This window comes from Hyla sarda, unplaced genomic scaffold (genome assembly GCF_029499605.1).
Source record: "Hyla sarda isolate aHylSar1 unplaced genomic scaffold, aHylSar1.hap1 scaffold_998, whole genome shotgun sequence".
Lineage (NCBI taxonomy): Eukaryota > Metazoa > Chordata > Amphibia > Anura > Hylidae > Hyla > Hyla sarda.
Window position 1 is genome coordinate 116464 of NW_026611029.1, and position 18023 is coordinate 134486.

The window sequence follows — 18023 nt, forward strand, 5'->3', positions numbered from 1 at the left end:
GGGATGTTAGAAATTTATATGTGTTTAAGAGAAAAGATGTGACTGTGGAAGGAAGTTTAAGAATGATTCTGGATAGGTTGTACACCGTTTATTTACATGATAAAAAGAAATTAGGTGAAATAGATGCAGAGGGGATATGGAAATTTTTGAAGTGGAGACATGTTGTAAGGGTGTAATGGTGATGGTATTTGAATTTGTTTTGAATTTGCTTTGAACAAATAAAGAATGACCTAATGATGAGTTAGACTTCACCATGAGTCAAAAATGACGCGTTATCTAAGTGGTGTTTAGTCTAAACCTGAAGGTTTATTAAAAAAAAAAAAAAAAAAAAAAAAATCTGTTCTTATCAGTTTAATATCTGATACGTCCCCTATCTGGGGACCATATATTAAATGGATTTTTGAGAACGGGGGCCGATTTCGAAGCTTGCTTCCGTCGCCCTATGCATTGACCCGATATGGCAGTATCTTCGGGTACAGTGCACCACCCCCTTACAGGGTTAAAAAGAAAGATTCCTACTTTCATTGCTACCTGCTTGCTGGCTAGCCAGCTAGCCAGCCCTGTGGGCCTTGCTGCTGCTGCAGCCAAAAAACAAAAGGTGGTGCTGCTGCTGCTTCTGCTGCTTCTGCTTCTGCTTGTGTCTGGCCCCTGTTGGAGCGTCCAGGCACAGGACTTCTGCTGCTGCTGACTAAATGGCCTCCTTAATTGGATCATTTGAGTAGCCAGCACACCTGTGCAGGTAGGGCATGACATGATAGGCAGCTGCCTTGATAGCGGGTGGGTGCTGAATGTTCCTAATTGACAAAATAAGATTAATGCTTATGAAGAAATATAAAATCTCATCCCTTCCCCAATATCGCGCCACACCCCTACCCCTTAATTCCCTGGTTGAACGTGATGGACATATGTCTTTTTTCGACCGTACTAACTATGTAACTATGTAACATAACATGGGGGGGGGGGGGGGGTCTCCTGGCTGTTCACACAGGTGTGTCATTGCTGTACATTGACCATGCATTGCTTCTGTGGTATTGCAAAGGCAAAGACAAATGCTTCCAGCCATCCATTGCACTAATGGATTGGTCATCAGCTGGCTGCCTATGTCCCGCATCAATATAGACCAAAGTACAGAGGGTTAGGCTATGCTATTGTGCACCTACCTGATGCATCAGAAGGTGCGAGGCCCTTGCTAAATTCTGTGCACAGACTTTGAGATCTATGCTTTAGACTGTATCTAAACCTGCTCCAACATGGACTGACATTCTGGCCTACTTTCAGCCGATGCGACTTGTCTGTCGCTGAACAGTCGCTTTTTATGTATTCAGCACCTATGTATAATGTTGTAAAAATGCTCTAGAAGCTAAAGTCGCAGAAATGTCACACATATTTGGCCTGCAACTTTCTGTGCGACAAATTCAGACAGGAAAAATCAGTATAAATCCTTAGAAAATTATCCCCCAGTGTCTCCATCTGCTGGCGGTATTGAATAAGCATTGCTGCACTGATGGGGTATGCATTAGACGAAAAAAAAGAAGAAAAAGAAGAATAATACGCCCAGAAAAGAGGCGAAAAGGAGAAAAACGTAAAAAAACGTGAAAAAAAAGTAAGAGGAAGAGAAGGGAAAAAAAGGTGGAAATGGGTTTAAAAGTGATTTCGGCGGATTAATATATATATATATATATATATATATGCGCACACACACACATAGATATAAACGTATTCTCCGTTGAGATATTGCAGCCGCTGCTGTGTCCAGGCCCAGGAGCCTTAGCACTGTGCTGTGATGTCACTCAATACCACTGACATCACTAGGTGTAAACAACATCTCTCCTTTGCTGTGTATGTGACTATGGAGCTGTTTGGTGATGTCGTCTATTACGGCCTTCATAGAAGCAACAGGAGATTGTTGCATCCATCTTGAACCCTCAGAACTACAGTGCTATGATGTCACTCACTTCCACAGGCCTTGCAGAGTGTAAACAACAACAACCCAGCTTTGTTGTGTATGTAACCAAAGGGATTTGTGATGTCACCTAGAACCTTCACAGCAGCGACAGCTTTATGAGGAGCATCAGCACTGCTCTGCCTGAGCAGAACCATCACCGCCATAGGTTGTCAAATAACCCGGATTTAACCCACACAGGTAAGTCCAATGGGGTGCAGGCATGTCCTCTATGCTTACAGCTTCCCGTGGGTGTTGGTTTGATACCGTTTGGGGACAGCCAAGGAGGCATCTGCAGGCAACAAAGGTAGGTGTGTGCTTGTGTGTGTGTTTCCTATGCAGATCCTAAGCCCAGTGTCACATGCAAGTAGGAGGAGTAAGAAGGGTTCCTGGCAAATCCGGGTTATGGATTGCATTTAAAAAGGCCCCGTGGGAGTGCAATGGGCCCCTGTCTTGCTGCTTAGCAATAATGGTATGGGTTTAGGTTCTGCTGTGTGTACTGGTGGTTGACTGCCCCCCAGCCCAGAGTGTGCATGGAAAATTGTCTGGCAGCCTCCCTGACAGCAAGCAGTGATAGTGCCCATGAAGGGGACCTTGTTGGGCCCGCCCCTTTCACGGTTATCGCTTCTCGGCCTTTTGGCTAAGATCAAGTGTAGTATCTGTTCTTATCAGTTTAATATCTGATACGTCCCCTATCTGGGGACCATATATTAAATGGATTTTTGAGAACGGGGGCCGATTTCGAAGCTTGCTTCCGTCGCCCTATGCATTGACCCGATATGGCAGTATCTTCGGGTACAGTGCACCACCCCCTTACAGGGTTAAAAAGAAAGATTCCTACTTTCATTGCTACCTGCTTGCTGGCTAGCCAGCTAGCCAGCCCTGTGGGCCTTGCTGCTGCTGCAGCCAAAAAACAAAAGGTGGTGCTGCTGCTGCTTCTGCTGCTTCTGCTTCTGCTTGTGTCTGGCCCCTGTTGGAGCGTCCAGGCACAGGACTTCTGCTGCTGCTGACTAAATGGCCTCCTTAATTGGATCATTTGAGTAGCCAGCACACCTGTGCAGGTAGGGCATGACATGATAGGCAGCTGCCTTGATAGCGGGTGGGTGCTGAATGTTCCTAATTGACAAAATAAGATTAATGCTTATGAAGAAATATAAAATCTCATCCCTTCCCCAATATCGCGCCACACCCCTACCCCTTAATTCCCTGGTTGAACGTGATGGACATATGTCTTTTTTCGACCGTACTAACTATGTAACTATGTAACATAACATGGGGGGGGGGGGGGGGGTCTCCTGGCTGTTCACACAGGTGTGTCATTGCTGTACATTGACCATGCATTGCTTCTGTGGTATTGCAAAGGCAAAGACAAATGCTTCCAGCCATCCATTGCACTAATGGATTGGTCATCAGCTGGCTGTCTATGTCCCGCATCAATATAGACCAAAGTACAGAGGGTTAGGCTATGCTATTGTGCACCTACCTGATGCATCAGAAGGTGCGAGGCCCTTGCTAAATTCTGTGCACAGACTTTGAGATCTATGCTTTAGACTGTATCTAAACCTGCTCCAACATGGACTGACATTCTGGCCTACTTTCAGCCGATGCGACTTGTCTGTCGCTGAACAGTCGCTTTTTATGTATTCAGCACCTATGTATAATGTTGTAAAAATGCTCTAGAAGCTAAAGTCGCAGAAATGTCACACATATTTGGCCTGCAACTTTCTGTGCGACAAATTCAGACAGGAAAAATCAGTATAAATCCTTAGAAAATTATCCCCCAGTGTCTCCATCTGCTGGCGGTATTGAATAAGCATTGCTGCACTGATGGGGTATGCATTAGACGAAAAAAAAGAAGAAAAAGAAGAATAATACGCCCAGAAAAGAGGCGAAAAGGAGAAAAACGTAAAAAAACGTGAAAAAAAAGTAAGAGGAAGAGAAGGGAAAAAAAGGTGGAAATGGGTTTAAAAGTGATTTCGGCGGAGAAATATATATATATATATATATATATATATATATATATATATATGCGCACACACACACATAGATATAAACGTATTCTCCGTTGAGATATTGCAGCCGCTGCTGTGTCCAGGCCCAGGAGCCTTAGCACTGTGCTGTGATGTCACTCAATACCACTGACATCACTAGGTGTAAACAACATCTCTCCTTTGCTGTGTATGTGACTATGGAGCTGTTTGGTGATGTCGTCTATTACGGCCTTCATAGAAGCAACAGGAGATTGTTGCATCCATCTTGAACCCTCAGAACTACAGTGCTATGATGTCACTCACTTCCACAGGCCTTGCAGAGTGTAAACAACAACAACCCAGCTTTGTTGTGTATGTAACCATAGGGATTTGTGATGTCACCTAGAACCTTCACAGCAGCGACAGCTTTATGAGGAGCATCAGCACTGCTCTGCCTGAGCAGAACCATCACCGCCATAGGTTGTCAAATAACCCGGATTTAACCCACACAGGTAAGTCCAATGGGGTGCAGGCATGTCCTCTATGCTTACAGCTTCCCGTGGGTGTTGGTTTGATACCGTTTGGGGACAGCCAAGGAGGCATCTGCAGGCAACAAAGGTAGGTGTGTGCTTGTGTGTGTGTTTCCTATGCAGATCCTAAGCCCAGTGTCACATGCAAGTAGGAGGAGTAAGAAGGGTTCCTGGCAAATCCGGGTTATGGATTGCATTTAAAAAGGCCCCGTGGGAGTGCAATGGGCCCCTGTCTTGCTGCTTAGCAATAATGGTATGGGTTTAGGTTCTGCTGTGTGTACTGGTGGTTGACTGCCCCCCAGCCCAGAGTGTGCATGGAAAATTGTCTGGCAGCCTCCCTGACAGCAAGCAGTGATAGTGCCCATGAAGGGGACCTTGTTGGGCCCGCCCCTTTCACGGTTATCGCTTCTCGGCCTTTTGGCTAAGATCAAGTGTAGTATCTGTTCTTATCAGTTTAATATCTGATACGTCCCCTATCTGGGGACCATATATTAAATGGATTTTTGAGAACGGGGGCCGATTTCGAAGCTTGCTTCCGTCGCCCTATGCATTGACCCGATATGGCAGTATCTTCGGGTACAGTGCACCACCCCCTTACAGGGTTAAAAAGAAAGATTCCTACTTTCATTGCTACCTGCTTGCTGGCTAGCCAGCTAGCCAGCCCTGTGGGCCTTGCTGCTGCTGCAGCCAAAAAACAAAAGGTGGTGCTGCTGCTGCTTCTGCTTCTGCTTGTGTCTGGCCCCTGTTGGAGCGTCCAGGCACAGGACTTCTGCTGCTGCTGACTAAATGGCCTCCTTAATTGGATCATTTGAGTAGCCAGCACACCTGTGCAGGTAGGGCATGACATGATAGGCAGCTGCCTTGATAGCGGGTGGGTGCTGAATGTTCCTAATTGACAAAATAAGATTAATGCTTATGAAGAAATATAAAATCTCATCCCTTCCCCAATATCGCGCCACACCCCTACCCCTTAATTCCCTGGTTGAACGTGATGGACATATGTCTTTTTTCGACCGTACTAACTATGTAACTATGTAACATAACATGGGGGGGGGGGGGGGGGGGTCTCCTGGCTGTTCACACAGGTGTGTCATTGCTGTACATTGACCATGCATTGCTTCTGTGGTATTGCAAAGGCAAAGACAAATGCTTCCAGCCATCCATTGCACTAATGGATTGGTCATCAGCTGGCTGTCTATGTCCCGCATCAATATAGACCAAAGTACAGAGGGTTAGGCTATGCTATTGTGCACCTACCTGATGCATCAGAAGGTGCGAGGCCCTTGCTAAATTCTGTGCACAGACTTTGAGATCTATGCTTTAGACTGTATCTAAACCTGCTCCAACATGGACTGACATTCTGGCCTACTTTCAGCCGATGCGACTTGTCTGTCGCTGAACAGTCGCTTTTTATGTATTCAGCACCTATGTATAATGTTGTAAAAATGCTCTAGAAGCTAAAGTCGCAGAAATGTCACACATATTTGGCCTGCAACTTTCTGTGCGACAAATTCAGACAGGACAAATCAGTATAAATCCTTAGAAAATTATCCCCCAGTGTCTCCATCTGCTGGCGGTATTGAATAAGCATTGCTGCACTGATGGGGTATGCATTAGACGAAAAAAAAGAAGAAAAAGAAGAATAATACGCCCAGAAAAGAGGCGAAAAGGAGAAAAACGTAAAAAAACGTGAAAAAAAAGTAAGAGGAAGAGAAGGGAAAAAAAGGTGGAAATGGGTTTAAAAGTGATTTCGGCGGAGAAATATATATATATATATATATATATATATATATATATATATATGCGCACACACACACATAGATATAAACGTATTCTCCGTTGAGATATTGCAGCCGCTGCTGTGTCCAGGCCCAGGAGCCTTAGCACTGTGCTGTGATGTCACTCAATACCACTGACATCACTAGGTGTAAACAACATCTCTCCTTTGCTGTGTATGTGACTATGGAGCTGTTTGGTGATGTCGTCTATTACGGCCTTCATAGAAGCAACAGGAGATTGTTGCATCCATCTTGAACCCTCAGAACTACAGTGCTATGATGTCACTCACTTCCACAGGCCTTGCAGAGTGTAAACAACAACAACCCAGCTTTGTTGTGTATGTAACCATAGGGATTTGTGATGTCACCTAGAACCTTCACAGCAGCGACAGCTTTATGAGGAGCATCAGCACTTCTCTGCCTGAGCAGAACCATCACCGCCATAGGTTGTCAAATAACCCGGATTTAACCCACACAGGTAAGTCCAATGGGGTGCAGGCATGTCCTCTATGCTTACAGCTTCCCGTGGGTGTTGGTTTGATACCGTTTGGGGACAGCCAAGGAGGCATCTGCAGGCAACAAAGGTAGGTGTGTGCTTGTGTGTGTGTTTCCTATGCAGATCCTAAGCCCAGTGTCACATGCAAGTAGGAGGAGTAAGAAGGGTTCCTGGCAAATCCGGGTTATGGATTGCATTTAAAAAGGCCCCGTGGGAGTGCAATGGGCCCCTGTCTTGCTGCTTAGCAATAATGGTATGGGTTTAGGTTCTGCTGTGTGTACTGGTGGTTGACTGCCCCCCAGCCCAGAGTGTGCATGGAAAATTGTCTGGCAGCCTCCCTGACAGCAAGCAGTGATAGTGCCCATGAAGGGGACCTTGTTGGGCCCGCCCCTTTCACGGTTATCGCTTCTCGGCCTTTTGGCTAAGATCAAGTGTAGTATCTGTTCTTACTTACCTGGCAGGGGAGATACCATGATCGCTACGGTCTGAAGAACTCCAAGCATTGTGGTAGAGATTTTGCGTAGTACGATTGCAGTACTTTTCGTTCTTATTAGAACCGCATTTCTCTAGAGCATACCACCTGAAGATCGTCTCCTGCCTGCCTCGGAACATCTGAAGAAGGAGAAGATCTTGAAGACTGCAGCTCCGGAAGAAGCCGACGAAGAACCTGGAAGAAGGGAATCGGCGGTGAATTCCGGAACAGCGGCGAAGAGGAAGGCGGCGCAGAATCTTTTCGAAGAAACTCGCTGCCTCTGGAGAAGGATTTGCATAGCTCCTCCCACCGGGACCGGATCTGCATAGCTCCTCCCACCCGGGAAAGAAGACTTTGCGAAGCCTCTCTCCACAAGCAAGCAAGGAAGCGGAAAAGAGCCTGCTGGAAGAAGCCATGGCCTCAACCAGCAAGTCCACCCAGGAGGCTGCAGGGCAAGGCCTGGAGGTCCAGCCCCAACCACAGCAAGCTTCAACCTCCACCACGGCAAGGCAGAAGGGCGGCAGAATTCCTAACCTGGAAGCTCCAACCCTGGAGCCCTGGATGAGGCAGACTGTTGCCTTGAAGCTCAAGCCCGTGGACGGAAGGGTGCCGGACATGTCCCACGACGTGTTCTGCAAGAAGATGCTGGCGGATCAAGGCTTCCCCACGGCTGACACCCTGGGAATAGCAACCTTCTTTTCGGGAATCTTCTACATCACCTTTGCCACCATTGGGACCTGTAGAAGATACTGGGAGGTGGTGAAAGCGGCGAGTCCCGAATCCCCTTTCTCTCGCTTTGTGGGCAACTGCCTTATTCAAAGAGAGGAGAGGCGGGTGACGGTCTCAATGCGGAACCCACACACCCCAGGCACGGACATCTCGACCTTCCTGAAGCGCTTCTGCACCGTGGTGAGGGAGCCCACCCGCATCCTGAACTCACTCGGATACTGGACCTGCAAGTGGTCTGTGGTCGTCAGACTCAACAAGAACCCTGCTTCTCCAGACGGACTACAGCACCTGCCAACGACATTTTCCTTGGGCAACTCCACAGGACTTATCTTCTACCCGGACATGCCGCAGACCTGCAGGAGATGTGGCAAGATGGGCCACGAGGGCAAGGACTGTACGGAGGATGCCTGCAGGTATTGCCGTGTGACAGGTCACACGACCAAGGACTGCCCCAAGAGCAAGACCTGCAACCTCTGCGGACTGGCAGCCCACAGCTACAAGGACTGCCCCCAGAGGGAGAGAACATGGGCATCTGTGGCAGCGAGAGCACCGAAGCCAGCCCCAGCTCCGGAGCCAACACCACGGATGGCCAAGCCGACCAAGGAGGGTAAGAAGGCGAAAGCCACCACCCCTGCCCCGTCCCGCCCCTCCCCTGCACCTCCCGCCCCATCCCCTGCCCCTCCCGCCCCATCTCCTGCCCCATCCCGCCCCACCCCTGCCCCATCCCGTCCCACCCCTGCCCCATCCCGTCCCACCCCTGCCCCTCCTGCCCCATCCCGTCCCACCCCTGCCCCTCCTGCCCCATCCCGTCCCACCCCCACCCCTCCTGCCCCATCCCGCCCCACCCCTGCCCCCCGTACCCCACCCCGGCCCACCCCTGCCCCCCGTACCCCACCCCGGCCCCCCCCCTGCCCCGTCCTCCCCTGCCCGGCCCACCCCTGCCCCGTCCTCCCCTGCCCGGCCCACCCCTGCCCCGTCCTCCCCTGCCCGGGCACTCTCTCCTGCCCCCCGCCCCACCCAGCCTCCTTTCTCTCCTGGCCCAGCAGCACCTAACCCCCCTCCAGCTGCTGGTGCCCGCCCTTCGGAGGACTTTCCTGTGCTTCCTCCCCCAGGTACCATACAGAGGAAGAGGAAAGGAAGGGACAACGTATCAGAAGAGTCCCACAAAAGAAAGATAATCGAGACCTGCGAAACCCCTCAAGCTTCAGATGAGGAGGAGGAGATGGAGCAGGTCTGCGAGAGCCCTGAGGCTTCAGAAGGAGAGGAGGTGATGGAGCAGGCCCAAGTGGAGCAGGTCCAAGCAGAGCCAGTCCAAGCTCAATCTATGGAGGAGCTGCTGCAGGACCCAGAGGTTAAGAAAATCCTGGACACTCCGTCCAACACGGTCTACGACGAGTTCTTGGAAGGGCGCTACGAGAAGCCACACGAGCCGACAGGCGCCAGAGAAGAGGACCCGTCCGACCAGACTGGTAACTAGTATCAGAACTAACCTCTCTTTTTTATTCCCATGGCTGATCTCAACATCTTCTGCATTAATGTGAGGAGTATTAGAGCTTGGTTTAGATTCCAGACTGTTCTTACGTTCTTAGATTCCCAGAGGTGTGATGTTTACATGTTGCAGGAATGTGCTTTGTCTGCTTCTAGGTCTTACAACCATCTGGCCAGGCAGTGGCCTCACGGCCCTTCCTACTGGTCTGGTGGGGGCGACAATAGGTCTGCGGGGGTGGCCATCCTGATCAGGGGAGGTAACTTTGCACTTGATTCCGTCCGGGAGCTCGTCTGTGGCAGACTTCTTGTCGCAGACGGTTCCTGGGCGGGTGAGCCCGTGCGGCTCATCAACGTGTACGCCTCCCCTGAGAGGGATGTCCGACTGGAGGTTCTCCAGGCCCTGCGGGCTGAACTCGCCACCACTAGGGCAGTAGTGTTGGGTGGTGACTTCAACTGCCCCATTGAGGTGGACGGGCGCAGTTCTGGCACATCCGCCAACCTGGACGTGACGTCTAAACTGCTGATTGAGATGGTGACGGAGGCATCCTTGCAGGACGTTGTCGGGTCCATCGGGAACGGCTCCGTAAACTATACGTGGAGCCGCCCCGATGGCTCGCTCCGTTCTCGGATAGACTTCATCTTCACTTCGAGAGCAGTCAGAAAGGTGTCGTACTCTATGGTCCCCTGCTTCTTCTCTGACCACAGGGCCATTCGATTCCGGGGGACTCTGGGCCATGGATTCCCACCTGGCCCAGGCTCCTGGAAGTTGAATTGTGCCCTGTTGGAGCAGAGGGAGGTCATGGAGGAACTTAGGGATGCGTACCTTGTATGGCGAAATGACAAATGTCTGTTCAAGTGCATCAGCGACTGGTGGGAATATGTTAAAGTCGAATTCCGTTGTTTCTTTCAGGCAAAAGGCAGACAACAGGCGTGTGCGAAGAAGTGGGACTTGAGGAAACTGCAGCGCGAGCTGCGGTCCCTGCAGGACCTGCTCCAGTGTGGCTGGGACGGCAGGGAGGAGCTGGAGGAGACCAAAAAGAGCTTGAAAAGGCACTTTGAGGAGGAATCCAAGCGAATCGTCTTTCGTTCCAAGGTGGAGAACCTGGAGAAGGGTGAGAAATGTAACTCTTTCTTTTTCAGGAAGCTCCATGCCGGCCACACGCCCCTGACTGAGCTACGAGATGAGACCGGACACATGAGGAGCGGCAAGGAGGAAGTGATGGGGGTCGTCCACGACTTCTACAGCAACCTCTACGCCCCCAAGTCATCCGACCCCGAAGCCGCCGAGAGGTTCCTGTCAGGTGTCACTAACGTTGTTGATCCCGCAGGTGCGGCGGCTATGGACGATCCCTTGACGGTGGGGGAGCTGCTCTCTGCCGCTAAATCCTTTAAGCCCGGCAGGACCCCGGGCAGTGACGGTCTCCCGGCCGAGCTCTACGTAGCGCTGGGTGACCTGACCTGTCCGGACCTGTTGGAGGTGTACGAGGAGATGGTGGTGGGGGGCAGAATGCCTCCGTCGTTGAGGGAAGGGATGATCACGATCTTGTATAAGCGGAAGGGGGAGAGATGTGACCTGAAAAACTGGCGTCCCATCTCTCTCCTGAACGTGGACTACAAGATCCTCGCCAAGGTGCTGGCCAACAGGCTGAAACCTGTCATGGGGCAGATCGTCCATCCGGACCAGACCTGCAGCATTCCTGGCCGCAGGATTGCCGACAGCCTTGCCCTTGTGAGAGACACGGTCCATTACATCCAGGACCGCGGGGGCCGCGCCGCCCTGGTCAGCTTAGATCAGGAGAAGGCGTTCGACCGTGTCTCCCACGCATTCATGGACAGGGTTTTGCGCAGGCTGGGTCTGGGGAAGATGTTTTGCTCTTTTGTTAACGTTATGTATTTTGACATTTACAGCACGGTGTTGGTGAACGGCTGGAAGACTGACCCCTTTTCCATTCTTTCAGGGGTTAGACAAGGCTGCCCTCTTTCACCTCTCCTTTTTGTTTGTGTTATAGAGCTCTTCGCTGAGACTATCCGGCAGAGTGGAGAGATCAGAGGGATCACCGCACCAGGACCAGATCGCCACGAGGTCAAGTGCTCGCTCTACATGGACGACGTGACCGTCTTCTGCGCTGACCAGCGTTCGGTGACTGCACTCGTCCAGACCTGCGAGGACTTCGGCAGAGCTTCGGGGGCAAAAGTCAACTGCGGGAAGTCGGAGGCCATGCTCTTCGGGGAGTGGCACCTGGCTTCTTCCGCCCCCTTCCCCTTTACTATTAAGCCGGACTTCATTCAAATTCTTGGAGTCTGGTTCGGGAAGGAAGGAGCGGCCCTTAAGTCTTGGCAAGACCGACTAGGAAGGATAAACTCAAAGATCGGACTGTGGAGCTCCAGAAAGCTCACGATGGAAGGCAAGGCACTTGTCCTGCGGAGTGAAGTTTTGCCTGTGCTCCAATATACCGCACAGGCCTGGCCTCCCCATACCACCGTTTGCAAGGCCATCACCCGGACAGTATTTGGCTTCGTCTGGGGCAAAATGGACAGAGTCAAGAGGACCGTGATGTACAAGGAACCCCGCAAGGGTGGGAAGGGAATACCCGACATCCCCGCTCTGCTGAGGGCCTCCTTTGCATGTGTCACGGTGCAGCGGACTCTTGTAGAAAAGACTGGCTCAGCGGGCAGGTCCATGTCTCGCTTGCTTCTCATGCCCCTCTGGAGACAGCTGGGCTGGGACAAGTGGGACAGCTCCATCCCTTACAACTGGAACACTCCCTGGTTCTATGGGGATGTTGTCCGGTTTGTGAGGGAGCACCAGCTGGAAGGACTGAAACCAGACCTATGGAAGCCAAAGACAATCCACAAGCTCATCCGAGCTAAGGACTCGACCGAGCTGGTTCCGGGACTCCCCGCAGCCACTGCAGAGACAGTTTGGAACAATGTGGCCTCAAAGCGGCTTACCAATGGACACAAGGACTTGTCGTGGATGGCCGTCATGGGAGGTCTCTCTCTCAGGTCATTCATGCATGCCCGCAACCTGTGCAAGACCCGGTACTGCCCCCGTTGCCCCTACGTGGAGGAAACATCTTTCCACGTGTTTTGGCAGTGCCCCTTTGCACAGGGTCTGTTGGACGCCCTAGAACAGGAACTCAGAGACTCAGTGCCCAGGAGCTGCCTATCGTACCATTCGGTGCTTTACGGCCTGTTCCCTGGGACCCACGACGTGGAGGCCATCCAGGAGGCCTGGCGCCTTATGAACTGTTTTAAGGACGCAGTGTGGCTCTCCAGGAACCGCCTCGTGATCAACAGGGAAAACATGTCCGTCCGGGACTGCCGCAGGTTCATCAAGAACCTGCTTAGAGACTATTCCATCTTGGACAGCTCGGCCGTTGATGAGGAAGAAGAGGAGTGAAGACCCCTCTCCTTCTCCCATGTCTCCCTGAAGATACAGCCCAACAGTTTGGCCCTGTGATCCGCCCCCTCCCTACCCCCACATAGTCGCCCACACCCCTACCCCGATCACAGATTGTATTATTTGGTTTTTGTTTGATCTCTTGTGCTTTTCTATTGCAGGATTGAGCTGAATGTTAGAGTAGCATGGTGTGCGATGTATAGCTTAGGGAACCTTTGCTGTGTATTGTACTATCATGCTTTGTGTGACTGTAATTTATTGTACGACTTGTAATGACTGAACGGAAAATAAAGCTCTTTCAATCAAAAAAAATCTGTTCTTATCAGTTTAATATCTGATACGTCCCCTATCTGGGGACCATATATTAAATGGATTTTTGAGAACGGGGGCCGATTTCGAAGCTTGCTTCCGTCGCCCTATGCATTGACCCGATATGGCAGTATCTTCGGGTACAGTGCACCACCCCCTTACAGGGTTAAAAAGAAAGATTCCTACTTTCATTGCTACCTGCTTGCTGGCTAGCCAGCTAGCCAGCCCTGTGGGCCTTGCTGCTGCTGCAGCCAAAAAACAAAAGGTGGTGCTGCTGCTGCTTCTGCTGCTTCTGCTTCTGCTTGTGTCTGGCCCCTGTTGGAGCGTCCAGGCACAGGACTTCTGCTGCTGCTGACTAAATGGCCTCCTTAATTGGATCATTTGAGTAGCCAGCACACCTGTGCAGGTAGGGCATGACATGATAGGCAGCTGCCTTGATAGCGGGTGGGTGCTGAATGTTCCTAATTGACAAAATAAGATTAATGCTTATGAAGAAATATAAAATCTCATCCCTTCCCCAATATCGCGCCACACCCCTACCCCTTAATTCCCTGGTTGAACGTGATGGACATATGTCTTTTTTCGACCGTACTAACTATGTAACTATGTAACATAACATGGGGGGGGGGGGGGGGGGGTCTCCTGGCTGTTCACACAGGTGTGTCATTGCTGTACATTGACCATGCATTGCTTCTGTGGTATTGCAAAGGCAAAGACAAATGCTTCCAGCCATCCATTGCACTAATGGATTGGTCATCAGCTGGCTGCCTATGTCCCGCATCAATATAGACCAAAGTACAGAGGGTTAGGCTATGCTATTGTGCACCTACCTGATGCATCAGAAGGTGCGAGGCCCTTGCTAAATTCTGTGCACAGACTTTGAGATCTATGCTTTAGACTGTATCTAAACCTGCTCCAACATGGACTGACATTCTGGCCTACTTTCAGCCGATGCGACTTGTCTGTCGCTGAACAGTCGCTTTTTATGTATTCAGCACCTATGTATAATGTTGTAAAAATGCTCTAGAAGCTAAAGTCGCAGAAATGTCACACATATTTGGCCTGCAACTTTCTGTGCGACAAATTCAGACAGGAAAAATCAGTATAAATCCTTAGAAAATTATCCCCCAGTGTCTCCATCTGCTGGCGGTATTGAATAAGCATTGCTGCACTGATGGGGTATGCATTAGACGAAAAAAAAGAAGAAAAAGAAGAATAATACGCCCAGAAAAGAGGCGAAAAGGAGAAAAACGTAAAAAAACGTGAAAAAAAAGTAAGAGGAAGAGAAGGGAAAAAAAGGTGGAAATGGGTTTAAAAGTGATTTCGGCGGAGAATATATATATATATATATATATATATATATATATATATATATGCGCACACACACACATAGATATAAACGTATTCTCCGTTGAGATATTGCAGCCGCTGCTGTGTCCAGGCCCAGGAGCCTTAGCACTGTGCTGTGATGTCACTCAATACCACTGACATCACTAGGTGTAAACAACATCTCTCCTTTGCTGTGTATGTGACTATGGAGCTGTTTGGTGATGTCGTCTATTACGGCCTTCATAGAAGCAACAGGAGATTGTTGCATCCATCTTGAACCCTCAGAACTACAGTGCTATGATGTCACTCACTTCCACAGGCCTTGCAGAGTGTAAACAACAACAACCCAGCTTTGTTGTGTATGTAACCATAGGGATTTGTGATGTCACCTAGAACCTTCACAGCAGCGACAGCTTTATGAGGAGCATCAGCACTTCTCTGCCTGAGCAGAACCATCACCGCCATAGGTTGTCAAATAACCCGGATTTAACCCACACAGGTAAGTCCAATGGGGTGCAGGCATGTCCTCTATGCTTACAGCTTCCCGTGGGTGTTGGTTTGATACCGTTTGGGGACAGCCAAGGAGGCATCTGCAGGCAACAAAGGTAGGTGTGTGCTTGTGTGTGTGTTTCCTATGCAGATCCTAAGCCCAGTGTCACATGCAAGTAGGAGGAGTAAGAAGGGTTCCTGGCAAATCCGGGTTATGGATTGCATTTAAAAAGGCCCCGTGGGAGTGCAATGGGCCCCTGTCTTGCTGCTTAGCAATAATGGTATGGGTTTAGGTTCTGCTGTGTGTACTGGTGGTTGACTGCCCCCCAGCCCAGAGTGTGCATGGAAAATTGTCTGGCAGCCTCCCTGACAGCAAGCAGTGATAGTGCCCATGAAGGGGACCTTGTTGGGCCCGCCCCTTTCACGGTTATCGCTTCTCGGCCTTTTGGCTAAGATCAAGTGTAGTATCTGTTCTTATCAGTTTAATATCTGATACGTCCCCTATCTGGGGACCATATATTAAATGGATTTTTGAGAACGGGGGCCGATTTCGAAGCTTGCTTCCGTCGCCCTATGCATTGACCCGATATGGCAGTATCTTCGGGTACAGTGCACCACCCCCTTACAGGGTTAAAAAGAAAGATTCCTACTTTCATTGCTACCTGCTTGCTGGCTAGCTAGCTAGCCAGCCCTGTGGGCCTTGCTGCTGCTGCAGCCAAAAAACAAAAGGTGGTGCTGCTGCTGCTTCTGCTGCTTCTGCTTCTGCTTGTGTCTGGCCCCTGTTGGAGCGTCCAGGCACAGGACTTCTGCTGCTGCTGACTAAATGGCCTCCTTAATTGGATCATTTGAGTAGCCAGCACACCTGTGCAGGTAGGGCATGACATGATAGGCAGCTGCCTTGATAGCGGGTGGGTGCTGAATGTTCCTAATTGACAAAATAAGATTAATGCTTATGAAGAAATATAAAATCTCATCCCTTCCCCAATATCGCGCCACACCCCTACCCCTTAATTCCCTGGTTGAACGTGATGGACATATGTCTTTTTTCGACCGTACTAACTATGTAACTATGTAACATAACATGGGGGGGGGGGGGGGGGGTCTCCTGGCTGTTCACACAGGTGTGTCATTGCTGTACATTGACCATGCATTGCTTCTGTGGTATTGCAAAGGCAAAGACAAATGCTTCCAGCCATCCATTGCACTAATGGATTGGTCATCAGCTGGCTGTCTATGTCCCGCATCAATATAGACCAAAGTACAGAGGGTTAGGCTATGCTATTGTGCACCTACCTGATGCATCAGAAGGTGCGAGGCCCTTGCTAAATTCTGTGCACAGACTTTGAGATCTATGCTTTAGACTGTATCTAAACCTGCTCCAACATGGACTGACATTCTGGCCTACTTTCAGCCGATGCGACTTGTCTGTCGCTGAACAGTCGCTTTTTATGTATTCAGCACCTATGTATAATGTTGTAAAAATGCTCTAGAAGCTAAAGTCGCAGAAATGTCACACATATTTGGCCTGCAACTTTCTGTGCGACAAATTCAGACAGGAAAAATCAGTATAAATCCTTAGAAAATTATCCCCCAGTGTCTCCATCTGCTGGCGGTATTGAATAAGCATTGCTGCACTGATGGGGTATGCATTAGACGAAAAAAAAGAAGAAAAAGAAGAATAATACGCCCAGAAAAGAGGCGAAAAGGAGAAAAACGTAAAAAAACGTGAAAAAAAAGTAAGAGGAAGAGAAGGGAAAAAAAGGTGGAAATGGGTTTAAAAGTGATTTCGGCGGAGAAATATATATATATATATATATATATATATATATATATATATATATATGCGCACACACACACATAGATATAAACGTATTCTCCGTTGAGATATTGCAGCCGCTGCTGTGTCCAGGCCCAGGAGCCTTAGCACTGTGCTGTGATGTCACTCAATACCACTGACATCACTAGGTGTAAACAACATCTCTCCTTTGCTGTGTATGTGACTATGGAGCTGTTTGGTGATGTCGTCTATTACGGCCTTCATAGAAGCAACAGGAGATTGTTGCATCCATCTTGAACCCTCAGAACTACAGTGCTATGATGTCACTCACTTCCACAGGCCTTGCAGAGTGTAAACAACAACAACCCAGCTTTGTTGTGTATGTAACCAAAGGGATTTGTGATGTCACCTAGAACCTTCACAGCAGCGACAGCTTTATGAGGAGCATCAGCACTGCTCTGCCTGAGCAGAACCATCACCGCCATAGGTTGTCAAATAACCCGGATTTAACCCACACAGGTCAGTCCAATGGGGTGCAGGCATGTCCTCTATGCTTACAGCTTCCCGTGGGTGTTGGTTTGATACCGTTTGGGGACAGCCAAGGAGGCATCTGCAGGCAACAAAGGTAGGTGTGTGCTTGTGTGTGTGTTTCCTATGCAGATCCTAAGCCCAGTGTCACATGCAAGTAGGAGGAGTAAGAAGGGTTCCTGGCAAATCCGGGTTATGGATTGCATTTAAAAAGGCCCCGTGGGAGTGCAATGGGCCCCTGTCTTGCTGCTTAGCAATAATGGTATGGGTTTAGGTTCTGCTGTGTGTACTGGTGGTTAACTGCCCCCCAGCCCAGAGTGTGCATGGAAAATTGTCTGGCAGCCTCCCTGACAGCAAGCAGTGATAGTGCCCATGAAGGGGACCTTGTTGGGCCCGCCCCTTTCACGGTTATCGCTTCTCGGCCTTTTGGCTAAGATCAAGTGTAGTATCTGTTCTTATCAGTTTAATATCTGATACGTCCCCTATCTGGGGACCATATATTAAATGGATTTTTGAGAACGGGGGCCGATTTCGAAGCTTGCTTCCGTCGCCCTATGCATTGACCCGATATGGCAGTATCTTCGGGTACAGTGCACCACCCCCTTACAGGGTTAAAAAGAAAGATTCCTACTTTCATTGCTACCTGCTTGCTGGCTAGCCAGCTAGCCAGCCCTGTGGGCCTTGCTGCTGCTGCAGCCAAAAAACAAAAGGTGGTGCTGCTGCTGCTTCTGCTGCTTCTGCTTCTGCTTGTGTCTGGCCCCTGTTGGAGCGTCCAGGCACAGG

At 49.8% G+C, this 18023-nt stretch overlaps 5 non-coding genes and 2 pseudogenes across 5 annotated transcripts; all 7 read left to right on the forward strand.

Annotated features, from left to right (window-relative positions):
* Positions 1–301: 301 nt before the first annotated feature.
* On the forward strand, positions 302–489 carry LOC130351820 (U2 spliceosomal RNA). The gene has a single exon (XR_008888366.1). It is a non-coding gene; the product is annotated as a U2 spliceosomal RNA (small nuclear RNA).
* Positions 490–2562: 2073 nt separating this feature from the next.
* On the forward strand, positions 2563–2753 carry LOC130351798 (U2 spliceosomal RNA). Its single transcript, XR_008888348.1, has one exon. It is a non-coding gene; the product is annotated as a U2 spliceosomal RNA (small nuclear RNA).
* Positions 2754–4843: 2090 nt separating this feature from the next.
* Positions 4844–5034, forward strand: LOC130351799 (U2 spliceosomal RNA). Its single transcript, XR_008888349.1, has one exon. It is a non-coding gene; the product is annotated as a U2 spliceosomal RNA (small nuclear RNA).
* A 2083-nt stretch (positions 5035–7117) lies between these two features.
* Positions 7118–7278, forward strand: LOC130351825 (U2 spliceosomal RNA; annotated as a pseudogene).
* Positions 7279–13097: 5819 nt separating this feature from the next.
* On the forward strand, positions 13098–13273 carry LOC130351811 (U2 spliceosomal RNA; annotated as a pseudogene).
* Positions 13274–15364: 2091 nt separating this feature from the next.
* LOC130351800 (U2 spliceosomal RNA) lies at positions 15365–15555 on the forward strand. The gene has a single exon (XR_008888350.1). It is a non-coding gene; the product is annotated as a U2 spliceosomal RNA (small nuclear RNA).
* A 2095-nt stretch (positions 15556–17650) lies between these two features.
* LOC130351801 (U2 spliceosomal RNA) lies at positions 17651–17841 on the forward strand. Its single transcript, XR_008888351.1, has one exon. It is a non-coding gene; the product is annotated as a U2 spliceosomal RNA (small nuclear RNA).
* The last annotated feature ends 182 nt before the right edge of the window (positions 17842–18023 follow it).